At 49.6% G+C, this 10,366-nt stretch overlaps 1 pseudogene; it reads left to right on the top strand.

Annotated features, from left to right (window-relative positions):
* Positions 1-8,974: 8,974 nt before the first annotated feature.
* LOC115329041 lies at positions 8,975-10,086 on the top strand (annotated as a pseudogene).
* The last annotated feature ends 280 nt before the right edge of the window (positions 10,087-10,366 follow it).

Consider the following 10,366-nt stretch of genomic DNA (forward strand, 5'->3'; position numbering starts at 1 on the left):
TCAATTAAAAAATGCAAAAAAAAATCGTCGAAGGTAAGAACCAAATACGGAAAACAAAAATTCAAATTATAAATTTCTTTCACTGCTAAATATTTTAAACAAACATGCCGACCTTTTGTTATCATTTCATCAGTATAAGACTCAAATAAAAACACGCTTATTGAACACAGAATAGGTTTTAAGAACTAAAATTTTAAACTTTAGGAATGTCTAATGTTTTACAATGAATATATGCCAAATGCTGTAATGCTTGCATCTAGATTATTTTTTTACATTATTACTTTGAAGTATTAATTTTGTCGCTTCTCTGTGTAAGCGCGTCTAAACACTTTTTTTTTGTGTGTTTCAAGACAGATACCACTGCTGTTTTTTTGTGCCCCTACGAGGACGAGTCAAGAATATATTGTAATTTATGAAAATATTTCTTCACATGGCATAGCTTTTAGTGATTGTGGAATTAATATTTTGTGTCCTGCGTTTGTTTTAAAGATTAAAGAAAGGTTAATATGAATTTTTGTTGAGCATATTTAAAACATTCCTTAGAGAAGTGTGTATATTTATTACGTATAAGTGTGCCAAGTGTTTTTTCTGTCTATAATTGTGTGTGCCTGCTGTATTCTACGGTGTAGAGACCTCAGTAAGGTAAAGATGCCTTTTTTCTCTACGTCTTTACCAGGCTTTGCCCGTGAGAATCCTATTTTGGAGTAAAAAATAAAATAAGAAATACCAATAAATATTTAGGTTTTCGTGGTTTTGGTGAATATCTATAAACCCCGAAAATTAACCCCCTTGTTTGTTATTGTCAGTAATCAAATTTGGGGAGGTGGGGGTGGGGGGAGGGGGGAAAAAAGGTCAATAAAGACCACGCTTTACGGAAGAAAATCTGTATATACAACTTTACTTTGTGTTGACGTCGAACAGAACTGCCAGTGCGTTAGGCTTCTTGCTTTGGAACTAAAACATCTTACCTCGCTTCTGAAAGTTGCAGGCTCAACGTAGGGAGGAAGATACACGAAGAGAGAGAGGGAGAAAGAACAAACACACTGAACACCGCTGGGTCCCTAAACTCGTCGAACAGAAATATTCTTATGACGCAGCGCTAAAGAGGGGGGGGGGGGGGGGAAGATTGGCTGTATGAACGCCGAAAAGTTTTCCTTTCTCACAAAACCACAGGTCCGTTTATCTTCGAGACGTTTTTCATTGAAGGGGTGAAAAATCTCTACCACTCCCTAGGCGCCGAACAAGAGCAGCACGAGAGGGCGCATGGAGACAACTGTGTTTCATATGATGTGACGTCACGACGACGATTATCAGCTGCAACCACGGTGCAAGTAATACATTTAAGTGATGACTTTCTGTCTCGCGCGGCGACCACATTGTGTTCGGCGCACCGAGCGCGCTTCACTCGCACGGGGATAGATGGCGCCCACGTATAGAGGGGCTCAGGAGGGGTTTGTGAAGGCTTGTATACGCCTCGCAAGTGGGCTCATTTTCGTCTTCTGCGCATGAAAAAGGAAGCAGCGGTGACGTCAGAACGCCGAGCCCTGATTGGCTTATTGCGACCCCCTATCTGAGCGTCATCTGCTCCTTTGCAACGTCGTCAACGTCTGTCTTACCTTTCCTGCGACTTTCGGAAATCGAGCGAGCTGGACTTCGCCTTTCAGAGAGGGCAGACGAAATAACTCGAGCGGTACGTTGTTTTTGTCTAACAACTAGCCGACGCGCATCAAGGAGGGAAGTCAAAGGACTCACTGGCGAGGTGTCCTGAGGCACCGAGGTTTGTTTGCTAAGAACCGAGAGTGAGGGTGGTTAGTGTCCGCAAGTTCCCTCCCAAATACTTTTTCCCTCCTTTCGTGTGCGGCGAGACTCCTCACTCTTTAATGGCGCCGGCGGGTTGGCGCAGTGAACGTCGTCTGCTTTACGTCTGCTAGTCAAAGCGATGGCTGCTTTACCTTTCCTGCGTCTGTCGGAGATTCACCGCTTTTTTACCGGCGAGAGTCACCGTTGCCTTGGAAAACAAGGAGAGGACAAGATGAAGAGATTGACCTCTTAATCTAAACTTGAGGTCAGCGATCAAAGTATAAGACGGGAAGCGTTCACAAGGGTCGCGTGGGCATATTCCATTCAGCACGCCAGCCGGTCGTGGGCAGACGGTCGCCGAGTCGGAGTGCCTCCTAGGCCTATCTGCCGTGCTCGCTTGGTCGTTGTCGGTGGAATCGTGGCCGTTGGAGCTTTTCAAGGGTGTTTGTGGATCCAGCGTTCTTGTTCCTCGTGGTCTGTTTCAAGTACTTTCACTTTTTTCTTGCTGCTTGAAGTCGGGACGCGTGAGAACCGCACGTAGAAAAATAAACGTCCGTTGGTCGTCGCTACCGCGCGCTGTCGGCCATGCTGATTTAACTAAGACAGCTTCGGAGCTGTCGTAGGATTTCGTCGTAACCTGCGCAAAACTTACGAAAATTTCGTTTCGTTGAATACGAATTTGTTCTCAAGTTTTGACTTACGCATATTTTTGGCGTAAGATCATGTCGTGAATCTGGCCTCTGCACTTCCGAAAGTCGCAGGAAAGGTAAGACAGACGCAGACGACGTTGCAAAGGAGCAGACGAGGCTCAGATAGGGGGTCGCAAACAGCCAATCAGGGCTCGGAGTTCTGACGTCACCGCTACCCCCTGCGCAAGAAGCAGACAAACTTTCCCTCCACATAAAGGGGCTTGTGAAGGAAATTATGCATTCTTTACTCGGTCCCTGTGTACTGTGTAGCGAAAAGATGGATTTATGTTGGCGCACTGGCAGTGATTGCCTTTTCCCCCTGCGGTTCCTGTATTTTTTTTTTCCAAACGAGAACATTTCGATGATGACTCAACGTGACAAAAATACTCGTATAAATATAAAACTTCCCGGCATAATCTAATGGGCCTTCAATAATTTAGAGTAATTTAGAGTAAACACCTGGGTCATGCTCGAATGTTTTGTCAAACAACATGTTTGGTAACAATTCCATAAATTGTTTACACACATTGCGTGGATTTATATGAGGTCGGCTGATTTTTTCCACCCTGCTCCTGCCTTATTGAAAAAAAATTCCAATAATGTTACATAGTGGGGCCTAAATAATTCTTTACATGCGCATAAAGGTTTTAGTATTACAAATGGTTTATACATACAATGTCAACTTGTACTGTGGAACATACAAACCTTGTCAGCTGAAAAAATTTCTATTTATGATGACATAGTGACTGAAACGATGACACAGGATGATGACATACTGACTGACATGATGACACAGTGACTGAAAGTCAAACAATAGTAGTGGTGATAAGACATAAATCACTTTTCATCTATACTCGCACAATATGGTGTCACCCCGTCTTACAGGTAAAAACATACCTGACAAATATTTTGGCTTTAAAATGTGCATAAAAGCTGAATTCACTGCATACTACCAAAGAACGCCCCATCTCCTACATCCTGTGTTTTCTCGCCCCACTAAGACGAGCGCTGCGTTGCCGATTTCTTTATCTCTTGAGCTTGTTTGTTCCTACTCATCGTAATATACTTACACTGTTGGCGCATTCGTATGCTGAAGTAGTAGTGGAGCAACTGGGCGATTGTTTCTTCTTTGTGTTTAGAGCATGGAAACGTTATTGTGCATGTTTCAGGAACACTGTCGATTGAGTCCCAGTAGACAGTCTTGTGGCTTTTATTTTGCACGAAGAAATGTTCCGCTTTCTTCAGTAGCTGAAAAAGGTTCTTGTTCGTAAGGCCTCCTCTGTTCCTCACCTTTGTCAGTGCTGCTTTAGTAGAAGTGTTCTTGTCGCTGCTGAAAGCGGATTGGCATGCAGGGCAGCGTGTAGCTTTTGTTTTTATTTTCACGCTCAAAAACCTAGTTACATAATGTAGCATGCAGTCCACAGCCTTGGTTTTATGAGCCTTTTCTGTCCAGACATCTTCGCATTCCCAGTCGTCGACAGAAATTAGACTGTCGAGCTCAGTCTTCACTTGGTCAACGAAATGAGGAGGCTAGGTAGTAACTGCGATCGGCCCTCGGGATTGCACGACACCACTGCTCCAGGCGAGCGTCATTCGATGGAGGTTTAAACAAGGACAATCGCTCTGCGCGGTTCCGGTACTCTGAATTGCAGTTGGGAATGAAGCACGTCTTTCCCATCCTTATAGCATAACTTCTTTTTCGGGTTAATGCTCATCTTCGTGCACGATGGTGACACCGGTGATTGACACAGCACCAAAGCAAAACATGAGGCCAACCACTGACCGCACACCACCACCACACCGCGAAAGAGGCGAGCAAACTACGCCCCCGACTCCGTGGCCGCCGAGGAGAGACCTCATACCCACGGTGCTCACACCTCAGCGCCCTCCGCGGCGTCACGGACAACTGCACTTCGTTTCACCCTATGTTGTACCGCGGCGAAGGCTAGAAGTGCGAGCTCATAGCGTTGGCAGCTGCTCTTAAGTAACGAGAGCTTGTACCGCCGGGATGTGACCCAGAGCAAGGAGCTCGCGCTTGTAGCCTTTCCTGCGGTACATCATGAGGTGAAACAGAGTTTACTCCTTGTTCGAAGCTAGTTCCGAACACGATCTGGTCGCTCGCTCCCCGCGGGAAGAGCGGTCAGAGTCACCACCTAAATGTATTTCTTCCACCGTGGCTGCGACCAACACGTTTGATGGTCTTCAGAAAGACCTTCGTGTGCTTGGGGTAATAGCGTTCTAAAATCAACACCGTCGAAGTTGCATGTCTGATATCGTTAATATTTCCGCCCATTAAGCAGAATTTTTTGAAAAGCGTCCCTGCCGTTCCTTTTATTTCTCTCGGTTTTTTTAATATTGCCGCCCAAGAAACGCTCGGTCCCGGACTTCTAAAAGATTCGCGTTCATTCTCGCACCAGACGTAACTTTCCTCCTGCTTTCTTGTTCTCGAAAGTGCCAGTTTATCCTCGCCCCGAGCGCGCGACGCTCGAACTTTCATCGCCGAACTTTCGAGATAGTTATGCACGGTAGATAAGCAGCTGCCCGCGACCTTGTCGAGTCAGTCTCGCTAGCGCTCTGTAGTGCCGCCTAATCGCCGCCTGCTTTTCTGCTGCCTCGACGCTCTTTCGTTACTTTGTTTTTGGTTGGCACAAATTCGCCCATTAAACCTTTATTTTAAGTTCACTGTTCGCCTTCTCGTCGCCTTAATCCGTGACTTCTCTGGAAGACACCGGCAAGGGAGTCATCCATGGTGTACCCGAGGAAGAAACACCAGAAGACATAGAGCGAAGCCTAGTATACGTGCGCAACACCGGCATCCTCCATCGGCGAAGGATGGGCAAAACAAGTACAATAATCATTGCTTTCGAAGGGGAACACTGTATACGTATCCTACCGAGGTGCCGAATACCGATGCCTGTTTTGTAAGAAAAAACATGAAGTTTGCCAGCAGTGCGGGCGCGTCGGGCACAGAGGAGACGTGTGCCCGAACCCCAAGGACGTAAAATGCCGGGGTTGCGGGGTGGCAAACCCGAGCGCCGACCACAAATTTTCACCCTGTTGCCAGGTTTGTGGCAGAGATAATCAAACTGGAGACAAGAAATGCGGAGAGTTGTTCCGGATTCCATATATAATCAGGAAACGGCAAAGGGAGAGGTTCCACGCAGAGCGACAATGCCCCCCCCCCCCCCCCCCCCCCCCGCCCACGACCGGCCGAGTCGCTCGAGGGAGCGGACTGACGCCGCCAACGACAACAACGGCAGAAGAGGGGGCCGCTCCCGTTACCGCTCCTTTCCGATGCTGCCCCCGTGTGAAGGCAGAGGTGCAGGCGGGCGATCCCAATCCCGCTCTCGACTCCGGTCCGGATCCATTCCCCGGTCCGCTTCAAAGGAGCCGCCGCCTCCGCCACCACAGCCACGGCAGTACCACCACCAACAGCAGCTGGGACCAGGCCCGCAGCCAGACCAACAACAACAGGTGAGCTGGGCAGATAGGGTCTCCCTGCGCACTGAGCCTCAATATAAGGACAGTGGCAGATCTGCCCTAGAACTACAGCTAGCCCAAATTCAGTCCGTGTTGAATCAAGTGTTACAAGAGAACAGGAATCTTAAAGCAGAAATCGCTTCATTAAAAACAGAGAAAGTAAAATTCAGGAGCCGCACACCGTCAATTGCCGGCGGGAGGACACCAACACCGCCACCCCACATGCGTAAATAGCCTCGGTTGCTGCGGAAGGCCCGGCGGTGACGGCACCGCCGCAAAAGCGGAAAGCCGAGGAAAACCCGCAACCAAGAGACGAACTACTCGAAAGTTTAATGGAGCTCGTAAAAGCGTAATTCAATGTACTTAACTCAAAGATAGAACTCTCGGACAGCGCATGGACAGAATTGAACTTAGATCTACAGCCATTGAAAGTACACTCATGGAGAGCCGTCCCGCAGCGGCGGGGCCAATTAAGAGCATAAAACCTTACCAAAGGCCCGCCGCTGCGGAGAGTAGCAGTGACAGCAGCAAGGCCACAGGGGGACCAGCACATTGCAACTAGATATGGCCCCGAACAGCAAAAATACAGGGTACACAATTTGACAATGGAACTGCCGCGGGTTTCGCCGGAAACGGGCAAGCCTTCAGCAGTTCCTCCAAAATGTTTACAGTGACGATAAAAAGGAGGAGGTACCAGATGGGTCATCGCCTTGTAGGACACGATGGGCATTGCAAAATTAACGGGGTACAAATCATATGCCGTAGCCTCTGACGGAGGCAAAAGCGAAACGCTAGTTGTAACCCTTGTAAGGAGAAACTTAGCGGTGATACAGCACGAAACCACGGTAGCAAACCTTGAGCACGTCCTCTTATATATTATTTCATCAAGCAAAAAGGAAGGCAGCCTCCAAAACAGCTACAGCTGTTCGGGCCCCTGCTTTGCAAAACACTCGATATTGCCGAGGGAAACACGGTGTTTGTCGTTGGGGACTTTAACGCGCCGCGCCCCGCATGGGGCTACCGAAGGGGCTCCGTCAAAGGACGGAGCCTTTGGGCCGACGCGCAGCACGTTGGACTTGCCCTTGTCACCGATCCCCAACAGCCCACACGCACCGGTAACAGTGTGAGCGTAGACAGGACGCCGGGCCTCACTTTCACGAAGGACGCATCGGACCCTAAGTGGGTCAACACGCAGAAGGACCTGGGTAGCGATCACTTTATTATTGCCACGACACTCCATACGGGACCCACAAAGAAACGGGGTAGGAAACTCACAATGGTAGAATGGGACACTTTCAGACAGATACAATGGAGCGAGCGCGAAAGCGAGCACGAAGACGAACACGAAGAAGCACGCAACCGTACCACAGACGCTACTACAATTACAGACTTAGAGCAATGGACAGCGCAGTTAAAGAGAGCTGTCAAACAGGCCACGAAAGAGATCCCTGAGGAAGCTGGACTAGAAACAGCCGACAGCAAACTCCTCCATCTGTGGGAGGCTCATAACAGCCTACAGGAAAAGTGGAGGCGCCAGAGGCTGTATCGAAACCTGCGGAGGAAAATAGCAAGGCTCGACAGAGACATCGAGGACCACGCCAACCGCCTAACCTGGCAACAATGGGAGTCCATATGCAGCAGCATGGAGGGCCAACTCGGGCTGCGCAAGATGTGGAACCTACTTCGCTGTCTCTTTACCCCGACAGTAGCAAGACGTTACAGAGGCAGAATCTCAACAAGATCACGCACACGTACAACGTTACAGAGAAGGAAATCTTACACGAGTTGCAGAACAGGTACATAGGCACTACAACGAGGGAAACTCAAGAAGACTACACGGGTAGGGCGACCCCATGCTAGACGAGAAGATCACGGAGGCCGAGGTGAGGGCTGAGATACTCCGACTACGCACATAGTCAGCGCCGGGAACAGATGGCATCACCAACAAGACACTCAGAAACCTGAACGACGAGTCGATTGAAGCAATTACGAGATACATGAACAAGTGCTGGGAGCGGGGCGAAATACCGCAGCAGTGGAAGACTGCGCAAGTGGTAATGATCCCCAAACCTGGCAAGAAACTACAGATCGAGAACCTCTGGCCCATCTCCCTGACTTCCTGCGTGGGGAAACTGCTGGAGCACGTCGTTCTCACGAGACTAAACAACCACATGGAGGACCGGGGACTGTATCCACACACAATGATTGGGTTCAGACCGCATCTCTCGACGCAGGATGTAATGCTCCAAATCAAACACCAAATACTCGACGTCCTGTGCAGGGCAGCAGGGCTGAAAGCCATTTTGGGCTTGGACCTCACCAAGGCCTTCGACAACGTCACACACAAGGCTGTTCTGGAGTACCTCCGGGACCTGGGAGTAGGCCGAAAAGCCTACGCCTATGTTCAGTACTTTCTCTCGAACCGCACGGCCAAACTCACGATAGGAGACAAAAAATCCGAAGAGATAGAGCTAGGCAGCAGGGGTACACCGCAGGGTTCGGTGCTATTCAACTTTCTGTTCAACGTAGCGATGATCGGCTTGCCGAAAATCTTAGATAAAATCAAGGGCCTCAACCACAGTCTCTACGCCGACAATGTTACCCTATGGGTGACAAGTGGCAGCGGCAGTGAGGCTCTAATAGAAGAAACGCTACAGCGAGCGGCGGAGGCAGTCGATCGCTACGCGATGGAGAGGGGGCTTAGTTGCTCGCCGTAGAAATCAGAGCTGCTGTTGGTGTATCGCACCACTAGAAAACAGTACGAAGGGGCACCAAGCATTACTATAAAAGCGAACGGGGGTCCGATCCCCATCGTGGATCAAATAAAGGGGCTAGGACTGCGGGTGCATGCGGAGGGCAGGAAGAACGACACACTAAAGGCGCTGGAAAATAGCACACAACAAAGAATTAGGCTGATCAAAATAATTGCCAATAGGCGTTACGGCATAACAGAGGCCGGCCTAATTCGCTTAGTGCAGGCATTCATCATTAGCCGAGTCGTCTATATGGCGCCGTATCTAGTATTTGGTGTCACCGAAAAGCGCAAAATGGAAGGACTGATACGAAGGGCTAACAAGCAAGCAATCGGCGTCCCTATCACAAGACCCAACAACAAGCTCTTAGAGTTAGGACTACGTAACACTTCAGATGAACTCGTAGAAGAGCACACCATTGCAGAATACGACAGACTAACGCAGAGCCCCACGGGGCGGCACAATCTAAAGAAACTTAACATCCACTACGAATCACAAAACGGAGCTTATGGAGACATGTCAAAGAGTATCAGGAAGTTTCTCAAAATCCCTCTACTGCCCAAGAACATGCACCCGGAATACCATAAAAAGAGACGGGAGGCAAGAACTCGCAACATGGAACGAATATACCAAAACGTCGAGGACGTGGTTTATCTAGAAGCCGCGGAATATCGAAATTGCAAGGGCATGTCCGTCATAGCGGTGGGCGCGGATGGGGAGCCCCTCGTAAGCGGGTCCGTGGCGACGGACAACCCCGAGACAACGAAGGAGGCGGCCATCGCTCTAGCGGTGGCTTCCACCAAAGCGACTCGAAGATCGCCATCCAAAATTTCGCAAAGGGGCTTATCTCATCAGAAGCACTCAAAATTTTAAGAACGTACAGTGACCATCACCAACAGCGGCAACGCGGGACGATCCAAATTATTTGGGCACCCGCGCACTCCTCGCTCCCAGGCAACAAGGCGGCTCACACAGTAGTTCGAGGTCTTACACGCCAAGCCAGTGAGCCCACCCAACCGGGAACGCGAGGAGACCGCATGTTCACCTATCAAGAGATTACGAATCACTATCGACTGGGACGGGCCCGATACCCACCGGCTCACCCTGAACTCAGCAAGAAGCACGCGGTCGCCTGGTTTATCCGGGACAATTTGAAAATTCGTGTAAATTCTGTAAGAGAAGGCGGATTTGCCACATATCTTATGGGCATGTTCATGGGCGGCTCCGACCATTGATGGCCGCAAAATCCAAGACCGCGAGCATTGGGAGGCCCACTGCTCAACTGAGACCCACAAGATCAGGTCTGGGCCACCCGGCTAGCCGAAGAAGCCGCCGAGGTCCAGGGGATCTCGGCAGTCTTCTAGGACGGCGGTGGATGTGACGGCTGCACCCGTCATCCCACTGACAGTGCTCGGACAATAAAGTTTTATTCTCTCGCTTCTCGAGGCAAGATTCGTCGGGGAATACCGCCCCGTGAAGAGTGCCGCTCGGTGGCTATGCGATGAGCTTCGTGGGAAGCTCCAGCGGCGTTCTGAGGGGCCTCATGTTTTGACTGTAGAGCACCAAGTGCTCCCTGCTCTATGCTTCTATGCCGCCAGCGGGTTCCAGGGCACAGTGGACAGTGACGAAAATATTGTGGTGCAT

Source organism: Ixodes scapularis, unplaced genomic scaffold, assembly GCF_016920785.2.
Source record: "Ixodes scapularis isolate PalLabHiFi unplaced genomic scaffold, ASM1692078v2 PGA_scaffold2__306_contigs__length_199485367, whole genome shotgun sequence".
In the NCBI taxonomy this organism is placed as follows: domain Eukaryota; kingdom Metazoa; phylum Arthropoda; class Arachnida; order Ixodida; family Ixodidae; genus Ixodes; species Ixodes scapularis.